Consider the following 22,745-nt stretch of genomic DNA (forward strand, 5'->3'; position numbering starts at 1 on the left):
GTCCATCTGGGACCCCCCCCCCACCAAGAGCTTTAGCCTGCCCCTTATGTCCTTTATTTATACTATTTTCAGGACAGGGTCTCAAAATACCTAAGATCTGTATGGCCACCATAACAGTCTCCTCAGCCAATCAGAAGGCAACTATTGTCAAAATATTTATACATTTTGAACCTTAATTTCTCCAAACCTATTGAATGGATTTACACCAAATCACAAAAAGCATGTTATATGGGTAAAGATCTAACTTTCTGCCACATTCAGTATTCTTGCCTTCAGCCATTATGGCTGTGGGGCGGTCTAAAATTTCCTTTGGAAATTGCATTAGGAAAAAGTGTTTAGGGACCACCTCCCTTTTCTTGGCCACATTACATGCCAAAACTTTTCAGAGGTAGCAGAGGGGAATTGACTTTTTCAAAAACGTTTAGTGAAGATTTATCAAACAGCTACAAAGCAAAACAGAACATTGTGTTCCTATGGATATTCTGACATAACTATAAGATCAAAGTAGCAATGGTCACTCTGTAAAGAAAAGATAGATAGATAGATAGATAGATAGATAGATAGATAGATAGATAGATAGATAGATAGATAGATAGATAGATAGACACACAGAGTGTAAATTGCTATTTATTAAGATTGTTGCGCATGGAGAGAGGCCATGACTAGCAAGAGAAGAAGCCCTGAGAAAGTAAAGAGAACCCTCCCCTCCCTCAAATGTCATAGCAAGTATACGCTGCACATTTGTGTATGCCTTGGCAATATTTTAGGTGCATTTATTTAAGAAAGGCATTTAACTAAAACTATAGTGCAAGTATGTGGTTAGGTTTCTGAAATGAGGTAAAATCACATTGAAGAAGCCTGGTGATTGAGTTCTTTTCTGATTTACATTTATTATATTATGCCGTGAGTTAGTAAACAGTGCTTTTCAGACATCACCTTTATTGTACTTTGATAATAACATGAAATCGACCTTTACAATGTGTTAATGTGCTTTTATTCATACATTTGCTAGAGCATCAGTGATGTCATTTGAGTTGTCATCAGTGATGTCATCAATGATGTCACTGACCATATCATGAATTATGTAATATGTGACATCATCAGCAGTGGATTGCGGGCGCACGAGTTATAGTTAGTACAACTAACTATAACGGGGGAATTTCAATGGTTTTGTATGAGTGAAATGTCCAACTAACTATAACACCCCTGAAACCTATGTTTTTTTCAGTGAATTTCTAAGGTTTTTTAAATGCTAATTCCTAACAATAACATGTCTGAAATCTAGGGTTTTTTTCAGTGAATATATATATATATATATATATATATATATATATATATATGTATATATAGTTAGGATTTTTTCTCTATTGAACTTTTGAAAATTCTATGTTTAATAACTTTGGCGTTTGTGGGCGGAATCGGCTGAATTTTTCAGGAAAATGGCACATTTTGTTTCTGAGCAGCCCCTGAAAATTTGGGGGGGTTCCGTCAAGGGGGGGCCGAGAAAAAAGGGGGGTCCCAAAACACGTTTTTCCCATTCATTTTTCCATAGGGCCTTTGGCCTCACTTTTAGCTCGAACGGTTGAATGGATTTACACGAAACTTGGCAAAATTGTAGGGACTGTTAGCCCGATGTGCCTTTGCTGGGTCTCAATATATGTGCTCCAGTGGATTTCGAGAAATTAACGTTTAAAAAAACAGATATATCTGTGACAGCGTCCTAGATAGCGCTCCAGATCGCGTACTTTTCGCGTAACGGAGCTTTGCGAAGCGAAGCTGATTGGCTCTCCGGTGTCTGTCAACATTCTAAACAGTCCGGTGCGGCCGCCATCTTGTCTCTCGGTAGGATCGAGAGACAAGAGGAGGAGAAAAACGAAGGGGGAATTTAATGAAAGGGGGCAAGGTAGACTCCTCTTGACCCCCTGTTAAGAGGAGTGATGTTGGGGTTATTAAAGGGTCTCGTGGGGCAAATAAAAAAAATTATTTTTTGCGGTAGAAGCGCTTCTCGGTTCGCGAACCGGGTCGCAAACTGGTAGCGAAACGGGAATTCGCCATTTTGTGTTTCGATTTAATTAAATTACTAGATGGTGGAAAAGCAATGTGAGTATTGGGTATAAGGGGGTATGGGAGACTTATCCTGACCCCCTATGTTTTCTGAGGGGGGTTGAGGAGGCTCATATATGTTGATACTTGTCTTCCAGCGGTTGCGCGTGAGCGTTTTTTTTTTTTCCTACTTGACTTCTGTTAACGTTCGATTCGAAGGAAATTAGGAAGTGTTGATCGCCATTTTGACACTGCGAGTAAATATATTGTTAAAAATAATTGTTATAAATTAATCCGTATTGATAAACATTGTCTGCGCCATATTGCCTTTTTTCCAATGCCACACTTTTGTCGTGCACGGCAGCCATTTTAGATGCCTTGACCAGACCCACTCTCTGCACGCCGCCGATCCTCAGCATGGCTCCCCACCCTCGCAAGCATCTCCCCCACGCACTGGTCACCCCCGCTCTTTCTCTCATGCATGGGCCATAAACTTCCCCCCATCTGCGCTGCTCTTCCCTGAGTATCACACCCTGTGCCCGCCCGACACCTCCCTTTCACCCTATTCACTACCGCACCCTCTGACACTCCTCTTCCTCTGTGTCTGATTGTCCAGGCCGGTCCCAGGCTATCACCTAGCCCTGCGGATGTAGTTTATGGCCCCAACTGTAAATAATCACCCCTGTTCAAAGGAGTTACAGTAGATCAAGGTCGCCACCTCATGAGATCCGTCACACCACACGCGTTCCTACTATCTGATAACGATCCTGTATTGTGATTGGGGAGGGGATTCTCACTGTAAGGGTGTGTGGGACCTAGCCTGAAGCGGAAGATTCCAGGGATGCCTTTTTGTACATCAAAGTTTTCACAATTATGTGTCACATTAAAAATATATAGTACTCCAACAAAGTTGTAGGATTATAACACTTTAATAACTTATAAATATATACAACGCTCCAACAAAGTAAATACGTTAAAAAAAAACTTTTTAAACAACTATTTACATGACATTGCTTTAACCAGGATAGACAAAGAAATGACACAGTGATGTAAAAGTTTCTGAAAGAAATGCCAAGAACGTCCCATGTGAAAGTGAATTTTATCAGGCAATTTTTTTCTTTTCTTTCTCATGAAAAGAAAGTTAATGCCAGGTTCGTTACCTGCCTCATCTGCAAAAAAAAAAACTCTCGAGAGGGACCGAAAAAAAATATAGCTATGGTAATTATACCATGCATCGGCACATGGAGAGGTGGCACCCTCTTAATTATTCTAAAGCACAACTTCGAGATTTGGTGGATAACCCCCGACCGGCAAAAACATCCACCAATGACTTAGCAATAAGTGAGTCAGAGGCAAGGGAAACGGTCCCAAATCTGCAAAAGAACCTTGGGCAGATGAGATTGACTTGTGTAGCATGTGGAAAATTAATTTCATGCGGAGAGATGAGTATTACTTTAATAAATAGATCATATGAAAATCATCAATGTCCAAAACGTCCTCGAAAGTAATTTTTGTCATTTTTGAGGAAGAGAGATAACCTATAGTGGTACGTTTGCTTTTTCAAAAACCTTTAATAAAAATGTTGGTGCCCAAATACGGGCTTACAACCCCATGGGCCGGCCACGGAGCAGGCTGGAACTGTAAATGGGGGGGGGGGTATTTATTTGTGGAAAACATAACAGAAAGTCAGTGGTCGTTGATTTCATAGTAAAAAGTGCGATAAGTGCAACAAAATCATATCAATAATTCATTGTGAGCAAGTACCAAAAGTGACGAAAATTCGAACCTTCAATAATAAATACAGTAATCAATGATGCATTAGAACTTAATATCAATTCATTGTTCGAACGTGTAATCAGTACCCGTCCCATGTCAATTCATTGTTCGAACGTATAATCAATACCCATCCCGGATCAATTCATTGTCCGAACATATAATCAGTCTTATCCCATATCAATTCATGTGCTAAAAACTGCATACATATCTCATGATATCAAGGCTGAGCAATCGGGGCACAAGGAGTTGAGAGTTTCATTTGTACCGGCGCCATTTTGGGTGAGGTCAGGAAGGTCCAAGTATAGTCAAAATGTCTCCACCAACTCGTGGTTGGACCGGGACCTCTTTCGGCAGTCCAAATGTTTTCGTTGAAGGGTAGCAGAGGGGACTGGCGACATGAACCATCAGTCAAAGTGGGGTGGGAGGCAACAATCTCTCCTACCGGGTCATACTGGTGTCCCACCGGAACTGATCAAGTTGGTAGTCTTGCAGGATTTTGGTCATTTCAAGACTGAGGCCGGCACCGGCATGAGCGCGCCGACGTCCCGCGGCTACGTCGTGGTCGTTCCGTGGGTGATCATGGCAGTCATTCCCCATCGGGGGTCGGGGGCCCCCGTGGCTCTTATAGAATCTTCAAAGTTGAGGAGAACGTTTCTGGACGCAGGAAACTAGAAGCGCCGTTGCATCGCAACAGTGGACGAGACCCCCGCTGGGTGAGCGGAGCATCATTGCCTCGCAATAGTGGACGAGACCTTTTGTTGGGTGAGTGGACCGTTAGGGGTGCAGCTGAGGGGCCCCCACCTGGGGGGGTGGGAGAGGCTCGTTCGCGCCTCCTCTCCCTCCCAGCGCACCCCACGCCGACACCTGGCGTTGATATCCGTGATGTCCGGACCAGGCGATAAGAGGGGGGGGTCGGAGGCAGAGGCAAGACATCCCCCCCCCCGTGGCCTGCAGGGCGCCGCTTCAGGACCGAACGGGGAGCTCATACCAAGCCGGGGCCAGACCAGGAGATAGGAGGGGGGGGGGGTCGGTGGCCTGTGCAAGACATCCCCCCGTTGTCGCAGCCATTATTGAAGAAAGAAGAGGGATCCCGTCGGCCTCGGCTCCTCTCCTGGACCAGGGGGGGGTGGGGGGGGGGTCGGTGGCATGTGCAAGACATCCCCCCCCCCGTTGTCGCAGACATTATTGAAGAAAGAAGAGGGATCCCGTCGGCCTCGGCTCCTCTCCTGGCCCAGGGGGGGGGTCGGTGGCATGTGCAAGACATCCCCCCCCCGTTGTCGCAGTCATTATTGCAAAAAGAAGGAGTATGGGACAAGGTATCCCGTCGGCCTCGGCTCTTCTCCTGGCCCACCTTACGCGATGACCTCCCCGGCCGACGGCTGCCAGCAGGACTCGCCCTACACGTGCCGAAGGCCTCGTCTTCCGGATGGGCGTAGCCGCGAACCTGTTGCACTTCGGGAGTTTCCGGAATGGGGGTAGGTATCTGCTGATTTGTATCTATTTCATGTTACCGTTATTGGGCATGGCGGGCGGTGGGACAGACATGCTTGGAGCAGTGGGGGGGTGGCGGAGCCTAGCTACCTCGTGGCTGCCGTAACGTCAAGCTTGGCTTCTCTCACCACTTTCATGTTTCTTATTTCTAGCGAAGTCAAAAACTCATCAGTGGCCTACTGATTTTGTTCGATTTCTTTCCCTTCCTTTTCACATGTGTTTTTCTTGCTAAAGTTTCTGTTTAACAGGATACAGTGATTACTTCGTATTTTACATATGTCTTCTTTATTAGGGGTACCCTCCGGTTGAGCCAGATGATGTATCTCTAATAAATGGTCCGGGTGGAACTAGTTTATCAATCAGTGGGGAGTAGATGGGCATCACAGATTACAACGGGGGACAAAGGTCCGCATTACCCACCCTTCACTACTTGCAAAGACTAGACAGAATATTTCTATTCCACGTTATTTGCAAACAGAGAATACCTCGAAAGAACTATTCCTTGAACAATGAATGTCCAGCCAATCAATCAATCAGTGGGGAGAAAAACAGGCATGACGGATTACAACGGGGGACAAAAGTCCGCATTACCTATCCTTCACTATCTGCAAAGGGAGACAGAATATTCCTATTCTTCTCTTTTTTTAGACAGGGAATATCTCAAAGAGCAATAATCGATAAAAAATTTGTAGGATTATAACACTTTAATAACTTATAAATATATACATCGCAACAAAAACAGTAAACACCTTAAAACATTTTTTAATAAAACAGAAGCAACAATGACAACTAACAGTAGTGATATCCTGGGCGGGTGATGGAACTGGGATTGTTAATGGAAAAACATCTACAGAGAAAGCTATTGGTGAATTATACTTCTCCGGAAATTTAAAACTCACAAATGTTTAATTTGTGTAATCGTTTCATAAACATGTACATTAAAAAACTAAATACGCTCCACTGTTTTAGAAAATCTTTACAACTTGCTAGATCACCCTTTAAAGTTACAACTACGAAAACCTACTTACTTAAGCTGTTGAATTCGGCTTCAAATGTAAAGCATAAGTTCAAGCTAGCATATCATATGTCTAAAAGGTTTAACATAATTGATATGCAAATTTAAATACTACCCTTTCTTAATGGTGACACCTTATCTCTCCAATATCCCACAATTTCCATGAGCAAAGCAAAAGAAATTCTGAGGCTCTGAAGAAATAAGGCTTATTGTGGGGTTCAACTCAATCTGGTGTTTGGGAGATTCCATGTTTTAGGGTGATATTCTGTGACAGGGTGCAGGCACCAGAAGAATTTTAGCCTAGTCCATCACATTGGAGAATGAGGGTCTGGGAAAATATCTAATCTGGTGAAGAACCATTCCTTCTTTAAACCCTATGGTGACCAACTATAGTTTATTCTCTATTTCGTTCCCTTGCCATAACAAAATAAAAGTCTTGGGTTATTTATGGAAGGGAATACTTTTTGTTTCTTCCAATTTTTAAAAGAAAAGAGGAGGGGCGGGGCAGCGTTCAAAGCACATCAGCGTGCATAAATACGAAAATGTTTTTACCTACCACGTACTTGACATTTTACAGCTTTTCATATTTGCTATTAAAAAACCATTGAAATTCACTGAAAAAACCATAGGTTATAGACTATATATAGTTAGGGATTAGCATTTACAAAACCTTAATTTACTCGCACAAAACCATAGAAATTCGCATATATAGTTAGTTGCAATAACTATATATCGTGCACCCGCAATCCACTGCTGATGATGTCACATATTACATCAAAAAAAAAAAGTCAAGTCAAAATTTTTTTATTTGTATAGGTACTCAACAGAGGACCACAAATATACATTTTACAGAAAATGAAAAGGAGTAATTACACATTTTAATCAATACAATATTAAAAAAGATTTAAGAACTTTATAAAAATTGTAACAAACAAATTCGTTTGGTGGCTGTTTACATAATTCTAATAATTCACTCCCTCGGGAGATTCTGCTAGTGCGATAGATAGGGGCAAGGAATCTTGTCCGTGCGGTAGATACTTTTGAATTAGGACACACGAACAGCAAGTGCTCTATGTTTTGGTCTCCCCCTTCACACAGTGGGCATAACAAAGATCCTCCTGGCAACCATCTTGCTGTATAAGTTAGTATGGGTAAGATGCCCAATCTTAACATGGTGATTGACCTACTTGCACCATGAGTCAAGGAGAACCCGATATATGGTTGATTATGCTTATATTCCAAAGAGTCTACAAAGGATTTATATGTTGACAATTTTTTACAATGTTCGTAGTCTAATTCATAACTTAACTTCGGGGTGAAGCATTTTAAAAAAAGTTTCATTTGTGCTGCTGTCCAGCCACTTAACATTTCCGGGCTAATTTCTGCCATTTGAAAAATAGTTGTCATATTTTTTAAAAAGGTCTGATTTTTTGTTTCACCATCGAAGATTTCTTGTTTCAGTAAGTGTCTTAATGTGCCCTCCTTTGCATGGAGAAGATTGTAGCTCCACCTGATTACATTGGCTACCGCCGTGGCGTAGGAACTTGTGATCGAGAATTCAAAACGTAATGCTTGAACTGATATGGAGTCGGAGACCATCATTATCTTTTTTAAGATTTTCCCCTCTTTACGGTCCATATAGGTCAATTGTTTCATCGGAATATATTCTGTTGCATATGACAATACAGGAGGAATTTTTGCCTTATATATTTTTATTAGAGAGGAAAAGTGCCGATTCCCAGTTGAGCGATAAAGTCTTAAGAGGGCCCCAGTATGTACTTCTGACTTCCTCATTAAGTTTTCTAACTGTTTTACATTTGTATTATTCTTTGATAGTATCCTGCCTAAATATGGATATTCGTTTACTATTTCTATTTTTTCTCCGCCTAGGCTCCATCTGTATTTGTCACTAGATTTCTTTCTCGAAAATACCACAATTTTTGTTTTCTTTAAGTTCGGAATTAGAAAGTTTGTTTTTGAATAGTTATAAAGAATGTCCAAAGATTTTTGCAGACCGAAGGGAGTGAGATCGAGCATCACTATATCGTCAGCGTAGAGTAGTACTTGTATGCTTTGTTTAGCAATTTTTGGGGATAAACTTGAGCCCTGTTGTAATTTTTTGGGTAAGTCGCTGAGGTATAGGGAGAATAATAGTGGGGCCAAGAGACACCCTTGCTTTAAGCCATTGGCTGTTTTTATCCTTTTTGTTAAGCCCTTTTCTCCCCCCATTTGTACCTGGCACCAAGTGCTGGTGTGAAGATTCACTATAGTTTGGAGCAGTTGTTCTGGGATTCCAAGTTCCCTGAGTTTGTGCCATAGAGTAGGTCGGTCAACACGATCGAACGCAGTCGAGTAATCTATAAACACTGCGTATACCGCCTGGGATTTTCCTGTTACATATTTATCTAATATTGTTTGGATGATAGCAATATTGTCCGTAACTGAATGTTTTGGCCTGAAACCAGCTTGAAACATTGGGATTTTATCCAGTGAAAAAGCCCAGTCCTTTAATCTTTGTAGAACCTCTGCTGCAAAGATTTTTCCTGCAGCGTCCATTAATGCAATTTGCCGGTAATTTCCTGCAATTGTCTTGCTACTCTTTTTATGTATTGGGATGATGGTACTCCCCTGCCAGGATTTTGGAATTTGTCCAGTTTTAAGGATATAGTTAAATAGATGCGATAACAACTTACTCCATTCTCTTGGGTTTGCCTGATAGATCTTTATAGGAATCTGGTCTGGGCCAGAGGCACCTGTTTTTCTCGCTTTTCTAATATTCCATTCCACTGAGATAACTGTGACTCTGAATATTTGTAAGTCAACATCTCCTTTGGTTTGTTCTGAGCTTTTCCCATCAAAGCTTATCGGGTTTGCTTTGTATAAGTCTGTAAGATAAGTTTCCCAATCCTTTGGTGGAACAGGTATTGTTTGGAGTTTCTTTTTCGTCCCTGTTAGTTTGGCTACGAGGGACCAATATTTACGTGAATTTAAGTCTTTTGCAGCTACTTGAATGTCAACCCAGTTGCGGTCTTGGAATTCTTTTTTATTTCTTTGCTTTTCTCTCCTGAGTTTATTTTTTAATTTATTAATTTCTTTCTTAGTTGACATAGAAGGGTTCAGGTATTGTGCACGTACCAGTTTGTTCAATTTTTTCTTCATAATAGAATTTTGGGTATTTTGTATATTATTTTTGTTACGGTTATTATTATTCCCATTGTTGGCACCTGGGGGAGCACAATGTAATTTATCCATTAGAAATTTTTTTAGCTCATTAGTTATATGTTCAAAATGTTCTATTGGGTCATCCGAGATTGTTTTTGCTAGAAGTTCATTATGTTCAATCAATGACGATATTCTGTCCAGTACTTTGGAGCTCCAGAAAATTCTTCTCTGTTCACTATTTATCAGGACAGAACTTCTATGGAATATTAACTGCCTGTCAGTTGCTGTTTGAGGCCTCCATTCAGTAGTTAGAATCATCAGTGCATGGTCGCTCTCTTGGCTTGGCTGTACTTGTAGATGTGTAGCAGTCTCCGATAGATTCATGTTACAAATGATGTAGTCAATGATGGATAAACTTCCGTTGCCCCGTCTGGTGTATGATGCCGGGATGTCACCTTCTATATTACCATTCAGAATTACCCCATATTACATCATTCATGACATGGTCAGTGACATCACTGATGACATCTCAAATGACATCACTGATGACATCACTGATGACATCTCAAATTACATCACTGATGACATCACTGATGACATCTCATGTGACATTACTGATCACATCACTGATGATATCATTCATGTGATAATACGATGAACCTCTTCAGACTCTAATATAACCTTAGATACAATCAGTGTAAACAGACACTCACAGACTGTCACTCATCCATGGAGTTACTCACACACCTAGTCAGTCATGCAAAGAATCAATCACACCTCCATTTCCTCAACTATACAGTTATACACACCTTACTTATTCAAACATATACTAACACTTATTTACTCTCTTATACAATCCCTGATACAAGCTCACAATGATCCATACAGCCACTCACACATTTACTGGCTCTTATGCACAGTTATTTATATATGTCAACTCTCACATGTACTGTGTTTTAAATATGTACTTACTTGCACATGTAGCACTGAGATATCCATTCACTCACCAACACACCCAGGCAGACAGTCAACCGCCCATATAGCTGTTTCCACATGCACTCTTGAACTCATACACCTAGTGAATCAACTGCTTACACATCTATGCACAGAGTCACACACCTCCCAGCCACCCACACACACACTCAGCCTCCCATTCAAATACTTGGGCAACCAATCAATAACCCATATAGCCACTCATATAGCTACTGATCAACACATGCAGCAGCTTACACAACAACAGACATACTGATGCACACATTCAGACAGTTTAGTCACTAACCCATGCACTCAGTGAGACACATTTAATCACTCACTCATACAGTCAGTCACGCACCTACTAAATCCTTCATCCAGACACTTATACATCCACTCATTCTTCAATATGTAAGACATATTTTAACTTCACAGAAACATACAGTCACTGGGTGTTGTCATCAGTGATGTCATCAGTGATGTCACTGACCATGCCATGAATGATGTAATATGTGACATCATCAGCAGTGGATTGCGGGTGCGCGATATATAGTTATTGCAACTAACTATATATGCAAATTTCTATGGTTTTGTGCGAGTAAATTAAGGTTTTGTAAATGCTAATCCCTAACTATATATAGTCTATGGTTTTTTCAGTGAATATATATATATATATATATATATATATATATATATATATATATATATATAACCTACTGGCGGTCGCCAGTAGGTAGTTATAGTTAGGATTTTTTTCAATGTTAAATCTCAAAATTCTATTTGGAATAACTTTGGCGCCGGTTGACGAATCTGACTGAAAATGTCCTCAAAATGGCCTCGCGGCGTTCCGGTCCTTCCCTGAAAGTTTGGGGGGGATTCGTCAAGCGGGGGCCGAGATAAAAGGGGGGTCCCAAAAGGCGTTTTCCCCATGTTAATTTCCATAGGGCGGTCGATTTCACTTTTAGCCCGAACGGCTGAATGGATTTCCACCAAATTTGGCAAAATTGTAGGGACTGGTAGCCCGATGTGCCTTTGCTATGTCTCAAGATATGTGCTCCAGTGGATTTTGAGTAATTTTGGTTCAAAAAAATATATATATCTGTAAGCGCGCCCCGGTACTCGCTCCGGGGAGCGCACCAGCGTGCTACGCGAGTTCGCGAGTGGAAATCTGATTGGCTCTTGGGTGTCTGTAAACATTCGAAACAGTCCGGAGCGGCCGCCATCTTGTGTCTCGGTAAAATTGAGACACAAGAGGTGGCTAAAACAAAGGGGGAAATGACCATAAGGCGTCAGGGATAGACCCCCTCTGACCCCCTAGGTTTGATTTGGGGGCTATAAAAGGGCCCCGCGGGGCATGTAAAATATATATATTTTTTTCATTTTGCGCGGGGGGAGCGCCCGGTACGGGCACCGGGGAGCGTACTATGAGGAAAAAAGAATGACAGAGTTTTTAAAAAATGAAGCCTTTTTTTAGAAATTGGAGGTAGTTCTAAAAAGAACTTTTTTTTTTTCTTCTTTTTGTTGTTTTATATATTTTTTGTGTTTTTTGAACATTTTGTACTTTTTTTGGCTTTTCAAAACAGTTTTATATTTTTTTTGTATTTTTTTAGGGGGAGAAACAAAAAAAAGGGAATTGAAACTGGCTCAACTGGAGCAAAAAAACAAAAAACCCAGAAAATTACTTCTTTTTGGGGCACTTGTGATTATCACCTGCAAGGACGATGAGCTGTACGCTTTTTTCACCATAGGCGATAAGCTTGCCACATGCAGAACAAGTGATTTTAAAATCAGCAAATCGTGGCTGAATACAAGGCATCATCTCTGATGTTTCTGGTCCCGATGAAGTGGGTTTGTTTCTTTGGGAGGTGGTCCTTGAAGACTGGGGGAGGTTACTGGCCAGTTCCCTGAGCTCTGCACGAGAATAGTTGTTAGGGTGCTTACGGGTCATATGTCGAATCATGGTATAGTTACCAAAGGAATATTTTTTGTTTGGGTTGCCCCTTGAGAGTTCCTCCTTACAGATTAGGCAAGTTACCTTGGCCGCATTCACTTTTTTCTTGCCCTCTGGGAGTGAAAAAAACTCCCATACAATGTGTGACTTGGGCTTGTATGGGGTATTTTGTTCAGGCAGCCATCTTTCATCATCCTCCTCTTCCTCTTCCTCCTCCTCCTCTTGTTGACCACCAATGTAATCTTGAGCTGGTCCTCTTGGTTGTTGTGGTGGTGGTGGTGGGGCAGATGCACCAGCTGCTGCTGCTACTGAAGCCATTATAAAGATTAAAAAGGTACAGAGAGGTACAAACAGGTCTTCCTCAGTCAAAGGACAAAGTCAGAATAAGGAAAAACGGTGGGGTCTTTCATCATTTGGAAAATAAAAACTGTCCTGAACCAATGAGAAGTGTTATTTTCAGGTCACAAGACTAGGGGCTTCATCATTGTGAAACCAAAACTGTTATGAACCAATGAAAAGTGTTATTTTCAGGTCACATGACCAGACGCGCTTACGCTACGCGCCCCGGGTCGCGTCGCGTAAGCGCGTCGGATGTTTACGTTGCGCGATCGTATTCGCTGGAGTACTTCCGGGTGCGCTTACGCCGTGCGTATCATGCGGACGCGGCTACGCGATACGTCACGATCATGTTTTCGTTCGCGATATTGGCGCTTACGGGACGCTCCCCGGAGCGCGCCCCGGGGCGCTTTATAGAAGTACACTCTTCGGGGCGCTCCCCGGGGCGCGCACCGGGAGCGCTCCCCCAAAACAATTTTTTAAAAATGGGAAAAAATTCTAGGGACTGGTAGCCCTATTCTTAAGTGGTTTTTACGAAAATTAACTTTGAAAAAATATGTATTGGGCTATATATATGTTAGAGCCAAAATGTAGCCCAAATGTAGCCCAATGTAGCCCAATGTAGCCCAAAGATGGCCACCAGAGACAAAAAAAAAATATAGCCCAAATATAGCCCAACTGTAGCCCAATGACAGAATGTACCAGAGTGTTCTAAACAACTAGAGCGCTAACAGTCTTACTTATAAAGTGAGACTTATAGTTAGGAATTAGCATTAAAAAAACCTATGAAATTCACTGAAAAAACCATAGGTTTCAGACCAGTTATAGTTAGGAATTAGCATTTAAAAAACCTATGAAATTCACTGAAAAAACCATAGGTTTCACATCAGTTATAGTTAGCTGGAAATTTTACTGACATAAAACCATTGAAATTCCACGTTATAGTTAGTTGGACTCACTATAACTTGCGCGTGTAATGCACTGCTGATGGCGTCACATATTACATCACTCATGACATGGTCAGTGACATCATTCATGACATCACTGATGACATCATCCTTGTGACAGAGTGACAGACCTCCTTTCACTGTAATGTAACCCATGAAACACATATTGAAAAATATAAATTAATTCTTTTTTTTAAATGGAGATACCCATACCAGTTACAACAACCAATTCAATAATTCCACCATCTATATACACATTCACTCATTCACCAACAGTTCTATATAGTCACTCATACATATATACACTCATCATATGTAGTGATACACCTTTACATCCTGTTACACACCGACAGTCATCCAAAAGTTACTCACACACATATTCACACATGCAAATAAACTATTGAACATCCATTTATTTGCATATACAGCTATACACACACTACCACCTTACTTCTAAGGAAACTTAAACATACTTACTCTCTTAAACAATCACTTATAGAAACACATACTCATTTAAACAAGAACTCTTTCAATCTCTCACTCTCACATATACTCACTCATATACATCAATACTCACATATACTAGATTAAAACATATGTAGTTACTGATAAAGACACTAATGAGACAGTCATTCACTCACTAACACACGCATATACACACTCATCCACCCATACAGTCCTGCACATATGCCGTCTTCAAAACACATAAAAACAGTGAGTCAGTCATTGATGCATCTGTGTGCTAAGTAACATCCCACCAAACCATGCAGACACTCATACTGATACTAAAAAAACATCTAATAATCTATATACACACACATGTAGCTACTTACCAACCCATGCAGCAACTAATACACAAAGTGAAACACTGATACATATATTTAAATATTTAAACATTACTCGTTAATATATGTATTCACTAAGATACACTTAATAAGCCAGTTAACCAATCATTTTTTTTTTTAAAACATCCATTTACACACTTATTTAAACATTTATTTTTCCATCTACCTTTACATATACATATATAAAACATATTTATTTTTCAGAAAGGCACACATTCACTGGATGGTGTCATCAGTGATGTCATGAGTGATGTCACTGACCATGTCATGAGTGATGTAATATGTGACGTCATCAGCAGTGCATTACACGCGCAAGTTATAGTGAGTCCAACTAACTATAACGTGGAACTATAACTAATGTGAAACCTATGGTTTTTTTAGTGAATTTACTAGGTTTTTTAAATGCTAATTCCTAACTATAACTGGTGTGAAACCTATGGTTTTTTCAGTGAATATATATATATATATATATATATATATATATATATATATATATATATATATATATATATATATATTCTGTCACTTACAATCGTCTGTTCTTGTATTAATTATGTCTTCTGTTCTTGTAGTAATTAATCCTTGGCCAACTCAGACCAGTGTTTTAATCTTTTTGCGGTTATGTCAAGGAATTTAGTTAGCCAGCAATTTAGCTGCACCAGCTCAGGGTTGCAACACAACATTACCGCTTGTCTGCAAGTCCTAACTCCATACTGTCTAAACACTGACTTTAGCAAGGTTATCCTTACATCATTTAGCATGTTACAGATGCATATAACGTGGATAACATCCTCGACACTACAGCCGCATAAATGACAAGACTGGTCTCCTCCTTTTCTCTCCCAAGAGGGTAGGAATTGATTGAAGGGCCCAACCCCCAGCCGAAGTTTTAGGAATGTTTCCTTGATATTAATTTTTATTCCTAATGTTCAAGTAGAGTTGGGCTTTAAGTGCTCTGTATGTATTTCAGACCACCCAGCCGTGAGATTATTTGGATAATGTTTTTTTATCCTCCATGATTCATCGAGTTGTTCCACAAGTCTTTTGGACCTAGAAGTTTAATGGATTCCTGGAGGTAATCACTTGCTGGCGCTTTTCCTGAGTGAGACAGTTCCATCCAGATTTGGTAATTCAGGGATCCTTCATCATCGCCTTTGATCTTATGCCAACATTTCACATGTGCTCCCCTTTGTTCCAAAGACTGTTTCTGAAGCCCAAATTCCAACCGTATTTGGACTGGGGAGACTTTTCTGGGGAGTTAAAAGATCGCTCGGTAAAAGTTGGATATTAAGTTGTTAAGGATTGTTGCGTCTTTTCCCTTCATCATTTCGCTCCCATAAGTTATTGTTGGCTGAAGTTTAGATTGCAGGACCCTTAGCAAAGGGTCGAGCGTCAGGTCTGATAAGAGCTTCTTCAGTGGGTTTATAGCGAGATAGGTCATTACCCCCTTTTCTCCGTAAAGATTCTATTTGCGGTTTTGATGAGTTGTTTTAATCCAGTATTACCCCTAGGTACTTTTTCTCGGCCTCCGCTTGGCGAATCACCCCCAAACATTCAGGGAAGGAGAGGAGCGGAGCAAATCATCTTCTTGTAGAATTTCGCGTGTATTCATCGACCAGCGCCAAAGTTATTCCAAATAGAATGTTGGGCATTTGCTATGGAAACTAAGTCCTAACTATATCTACCTACTCGCGACTGCCAGTAGGTAATATATAATATATATATATCTCTCTCGCTCCAGGAAACTCCTTCTCATTTCACTTCTTCCTGCACGGTCCGGCCGCGGAAGGGGAACAGACAGGCTTGCCTTAGGCACTCCCGCTACATGCGGCTGCTGCACGGGCGCGCTCTCTGTGCGTTCAAATATCCTGCCATTAATAGGGCGTGCCAGGGGCAGTGGCAGCAGTGCTTGTTGGCGCTTTTACAAACCAGAAAATAGGTGGGCAAACAAAATACTTAACAGGTTCCAGCATCCCCGAATCTTTCGCACAGGCTCTGCTGTGGAAGGAAATACTGGTACTAAAAAGAGAACTAACTAAAATAATAATGCTAAAATCAAAACATCAAATCAATAAAAAAGGGAATAAACACTTAATAATATGAGGCCAGTGATGTAGAAGCCAGGCACCTCCTAGTAATGTGCATGCAGTGTGCTACAAGGAAATAAAATGAATGAAGGCAGATCAGCATTTCCGTAGAGCTGTGCAGACACACTCTCTGTGCGTTCAAACAGCCGGACATTAACGGGGGCCTGTCAGCGCTTATATGAACCAGAAAACAGTTGGGCAAACAAGATGCTCGACGGGGGTCCAGCAACCCCAAATCCTTCCCTATGGAAGGAAATACTGGGGTATGCACCTGTTACAACGCAATTTTTACTCCGCACTACCACTACAACGCAGGCATTACAACGCATACCGTTACAACGCATTGCGCTGGGGGCGCTCTAGGATAAGAGGTAAGTTTAATTTACTATCCAACACCTTCCCTAGGGTCCACGGGGACTGGAGTTAGAATAGTAAATTATACTTACCACTATCCAGCACCCCAAAGCGCTATGCGTTGTAGCGGTATGCGTTGTAAATACCGCGTTGTAATGGTATGCGGAGTAAAAGTATGCGTTGTAACGACATACATCCAAATACTGGTAACCAAAAGCAAACTAAAGTAATAGTGCTAACATCAGAACATAAAATCTATTAAAAAGGGAATAAACCCCTGATGAGAGTTGCCCATAGTGTAGGAGCCAGACACCTCTTAGAAAAGTGTACGCAGTGTGCTAAAAGAAAGTAAAATGAATGCGGGTGCTAACCGTACCTGGTCATAACAAGCCCACTACAGTTGAAGTTTTGACTCATTTGCTGGAGGATTTTACCTTGGAAACTGACAAACCCAAGTTGCCTGATTTTCTACAGACCGATCTTCCTTAAGCTGGGGTGAGAAACAGCAGATTGATGATCCTTCCGAAAAAAAAGATGGCACCAAAACCTGCCTCTAAAAATTAAGAGAACACAATGGGAGGGAATGGAACACAAGTAAGATCAGAGTATGAAGTTCTAACCAGCCTCCCTAATATTATGGGCCTGATTACAAGTTTGGTGGTGTAGGAGTGGGCTGCCATGCCACCTCCCTGCTCCCACATCGCCAAACTCCTCTGCACACCACTTACCAGATTATGAGTTAATTCGTGGTCTGGTGGGCAGTGCTTTGGCTGTCGCAAGGAGGTGCCTGTTAGAAAGGCAATGCAGTGGGAGAGCCAAAACACGCTCCTGCATGTCATGGACTGTCAAGTCCATGCTGTGCAGGAACTGGTGGTGCATGTAGACGGGGGGGCACACCATGGGGCCGATTCTGATCCTGGATTTTTATTTTCCATACAAATAGGATTTGTATTTTTTTCCAAACAAATTGTAAAAGTCTCTTCCAACTCGTGTAGTACGATTCGTACGGTAAAAATACATACAGATCGGCCTGATCCTTACAAATCGGATCGGGAAAAGCTGTACGACACGGACTTGTAAAAAAGACCATACAATTTGTAAAAAGGCTGTCCAACCCGTCAAGTACCATTCGTACTGGGTTGTCAGCATACGATTTGTATGGAAAATGGCCTGTATACGGGGAAGGAATGACTCGTACCGGGAAACAAAGCGAACCCCTATACACCTCGTACCCTGGTATGACTTGTTCTGGGGGTACGACTCATACCCGGATACGGGTCGTATAGGGGTATGAGGTTTACAGGGGTCCCCCCACATGCGAGGCATGTGTATGGTGCGTACCCCAACATCGCGCATGTACGCACCGTACGTACGAGATTTTGGGGTACGGTGCGTACATATGCGATTTTGGGGTACAGTGCGTACACAGCCGATATTGGGGTACGGTGCGTTAATCAGGCGATTTTGGGGTACGGTGCTTGTACGGTGCGTACACGACCAGTACCCCTTCATCGCGTATGTACGCACCGTACCCCACCTTCCGTGTCATCCGTACGCACTGTACATACGCACCTACCCCTGTATTCATGGGGTGTACGACGCGTACATGGGGACGTCTGTCTCGTACTGTTTTCGGGGCGTACAAGGTTTTTCCGCCACTTCTTGTCTCTTGTAAAAAAAGAGCCGTACAGAGTGCCGTTTGTACGAATCGTACTTGCCGGGTTGTAAACTGCTGCCGGGAATACATGGGAACGTCTCGTACAGAGCAATCCGAATCGGAATCGCTTGTATATACGAGTTGTATGGTCTTTTTTACAATTTGTATGGAGTGCGTCTATTTGTACGGATCGTACTTCCTAGGTTGTAGGGGCCTCCTTACAAGTACGAGTTGTATGGCGAAAACGCTCCATACCACGATTTGTACAGCTTTTTTCCAGGATCGGAATCGGCCCCCATGTGTTTACTTGCATGCATACCCTGGCTCAGAGGTGACGGAGGGCCCAGTAGGGCCCCCTTATTTTCCTCACCACTACAGTTTTCATGGCAGGCTCACAGCCATAAAAAATGTGGCTATGAGAAAACTCATAATCTGTTTGGTGGTACTGCAGCAGCACCGCAAGCAATGTGCTGGGTCAGACCGCCAACCCACATCTGAGGCATCACAGATCCCCGGTGATTGCGTGGGCAGTCCTGTGGCAGTGGGACTGCCGCACTCGTAATGCAGTGCTCGGACTGCCAGTCAGTAATCAGGCCCTATGTCTTCTTCAGGCGAAACAGTTTAGGAGCATTTCAGAAATCCTCAAGCAACTGCAAAGAAATGCACTTTTCTTGTCTTGCTAATGATGAAGAGGAATGGGCCAGATTTGAAAGACAAAAAAAAAGATACCTACAGAACAAATTTCATTGACCGGGGGCATTTTCAGCTTTTCAGAAATTTTGGCCAAGGTACCCACATTAACAATTCCATAATCCTGCTCGGGTCCCAAAATCTCAGCTACAATCATTATGTGCTATCAGGTACCATTCCAAATGATTCATATGGACCCTGTAGGACTTTAATAGCCTTCTCTATTAGAAATAAGTGCATACTAATTTTAGAAGACTGCAGCACCAGACACCCTGATTCCATTCTGCTGAAATCTATGACCACCCCCAACATCGTTCAAGCCACAACTTCTGATCCAGTGGATGTATACTTTTTTTATTACATGATACCAATTCTTCAGTATCATTAAAGTACATGGATAGCCCAGCCCAGATACAGGACATACCAACCTCTTACAAAACCAGTACATGCTCTTCCCCGAGAAACCTAGTTTCAATCTCACATAATAATTCAGTCATACGCCACAGTATCAGAACATCAATTTACAATAAACAAAGCACCCAAAATATGTGGAACAATAAGTACAGAACATTTTAAAAGAAGGGTTTATAGAAATCTCCAGACCCCTTGGAATTCCCATAAGCAAAACCAGGTTGAAGTATATGATTTTGCAACAACTTTAAGCAAGTGAACTCAGTAGCACAATTTAACTCCTTACCATGCCTTGATGATATCTCCTTCAAATGTTTTTGCTGTTACATCAATCAGATTTCCATGCCAATTTTAAAAAGAGCTTACTAGCATATACAGGCTTAGGATTTCAGGGCTATGTATTAGGAGGACGAATGGTACAACCATAGCAGCCAAAGTGGAAACAATACAAGAACTAACTCTTGAACTAAAAATTATATAAAAGCTTCTCGGGGACTCGTTGAGTACCAACAATGCTTTACCCCATATGTTTCCACCATTTTTGTTTCATTGATCAACTGACTGCAGAAGTCCATTAAAAACAATATGCTGGTTCATCGTCTGTTGGTACCTTTCAGATGCTGAAAACCATTGTCTTTTAAAAACTCTTTCTGCTTTTCCTAAATTATCCCTTCAATTTTACCTTTAAACTTATGCTCCAATCAGAGGGTGTAGGAGCCATTTGTCAAATTCTGATGAAGTACATCAGTTGTAAACCATTATCATAGGCATTAAACTATTAAATGATCGAAATAGAATGTTTAACCATCACATGGGCTAATGAGCAATTACAATATTAGAACCCACTCATGAGGACTATGCTTGTAAAAAGGCATTGAACCCGAGTTGTAGGCCTCAGCCACATATGAGGGCATATAACGAGAAAGAGGGTCTCTGACAACTGTTACAAACAGAAGTGATGTAAGGCTGTCATAACATTCAACCCACTGAGAGTAAAATGTTATAAATCAGCAGTTCCTAACCTTTAGATGTCTGTGGACCCCACTGAATAACTCTGAAATATGGGGGCACCAGTCAAAGCAATTTCTACAACAGCAACAACAATACACAAAAATACAGAAACAAGTACAGATACAAATATACAAATCATTAAATATTTTATTTAATATACAAAACAGTATACAAACATCGACATTGTAGTGGGAGGTTTGGGAGCTTTATATTTTGATTTTCAAGACAAAGCAGAGTACTAGACCCTTACATATCATGTGGCCTGTTTTTTGCACCAGATACATATTGTTAGGACTGTCCAATCTTTTTATGTGTGGGGACTCTCCAGTTGTAAAGATAATACGAGTAAAATACTGTAAGAAATTAGATTTTTGGTTGTCAGAGTATGCAGCTGTATACAAGCAAGAACCACTACTCTAGTCAGGGTAAACTAGATACACACTAACAGATAATCTGTGCTCACCCTCTTGTAGTTTGGCACAGAGCAGTCAGGCTTATCTAAAGAGGAAATGTATGAAGTATTTGTGAAACATACACAAGCAGTAACACAAATAATACACCATAACAAAACTCCATACAGGTTTATAAAAATAGATTATATGATAAACAAAACAAGCTCAAAACGACACAAATCCAATAAATAGAAGTCAAGATATTGAATTTTATAAGAATAAATGCAGTAAAGCGCTTAGAACCAAGTATCGCTAAAAAGTTACTTGAGGGCATGAGGGACTGGTGCGAATCCAAAGCTCAGGCCGACAGCAATCGGGGGCAGGCCGGCTACAAGACTCAGACAGGTTCAACTTGCAAATTACCTTAAGGGTTGAATTTATGTTATATACGTAGGTTTTTACATGAGAGTGATATAGTTTTCTTCAGGTAGATGTCGTAAATAATGGGGTTCATTTATGGGGGTATAGATTCATTTGGTTTTAGATTTGAAAATGAAGGGTTTGTCATATACTTTTGTTATATATGTCTGTGTGTAGCTGATGCATATTTTTAAATATCATAGATATCTCTGACGAAGGTCAAGGAGGACCGAAATGCATTGGGGGAATTTTAATGTGATGGAGGAATTGAGTTTCAGTACATGCCTGTGAATAGGCCCGGATGTGCAATTCTTGAGCAATTAAAATGCATGAAAGAATGGAGCACTTTCTAAAAGTGTGATTTCTAAACCAGTAATTTTAAATTCAAATTCAACAGTAAGGAGGATTTATCATTACCATTCTAAACATGCCAAACATGAAAAAAGCTACTCCTTTTTGACCAGGAATTGCCACTTAAAAGTACATAAGGAAATTCCCAATGCTAACCTATAAGATTAGGCCTCACAGCAGTGAAAAATGAAATAGGCCGTTTGCATTTACCCGGACATATAAAACATAAAAGGTACATGTCCTACCTTTTACTTACACAGCACCCTGCCCATGGGGTAAGCTAGGCCCTATCTTAGGGGTGACCCATCTGTAATAAAAGGGGAGTTTAAGGCTTAGAAAGTAGTTTTAAATGCCAAGTTGACATGGCAATAAACTGCACACACGGGCACTGCAGTGGCAGGTCGGAGACCTGGTGTCACGGGTCTGACTGTCAAGAGACACCTGCATATAAAGACTGGTGGTGCGCCACCCCCCTTTCACCTTGCGTCTTGTCTCAACAGCCGCAGACTTCTACGTGGCATGAGGAAGACGGAGACCCCGAAACGGAATGGCCATCAGGGGTGAACGTATACGGCTCCTTTAAGGCCGACGGCTGGGATTGTGGAGTCACGCCCCTAGTGACGACAAAAGCAGGAAGCACGGCATCGAAGACGGACGGCGTTTCCCCTGCGGAGGAGATCGAGGAGGAGAGCAGCGCGGAACCAGGTCAAGGACGAGAAGCAGACGGAAACGACAAGCCAGGAGGCCAACGGTCGGACGCATCGCCCTGTCACGCGCCCACGGGAGGAGCGTGGCTTAGAGAGGTACGGGGCCGGGTCGCGGGTTGGGTTGGGT

General features: G+C 41.6%; 1 protein-coding gene across 2 annotated transcripts in view; it reads right to left on the reverse strand.

The window, feature by feature from the left end:
* LOC147718893 (mitochondrial fission factor homolog B-like) overlaps window positions 1-22,745 on the reverse strand; it is a 202,297-nt gene that overhangs the window by 159,323 nt on the left and 20,229 nt on the right. The window lies entirely within an intron of this gene.

Source organism: Lissotriton vulgaris, chromosome 4_1 (genome assembly GCF_964263255.1).
Source record: "Lissotriton vulgaris chromosome 4_1, aLisVul1.2, whole genome shotgun sequence".
In the NCBI taxonomy this organism is placed as follows: domain Eukaryota; kingdom Metazoa; phylum Chordata; class Amphibia; order Caudata; family Salamandridae; genus Lissotriton; species Lissotriton vulgaris.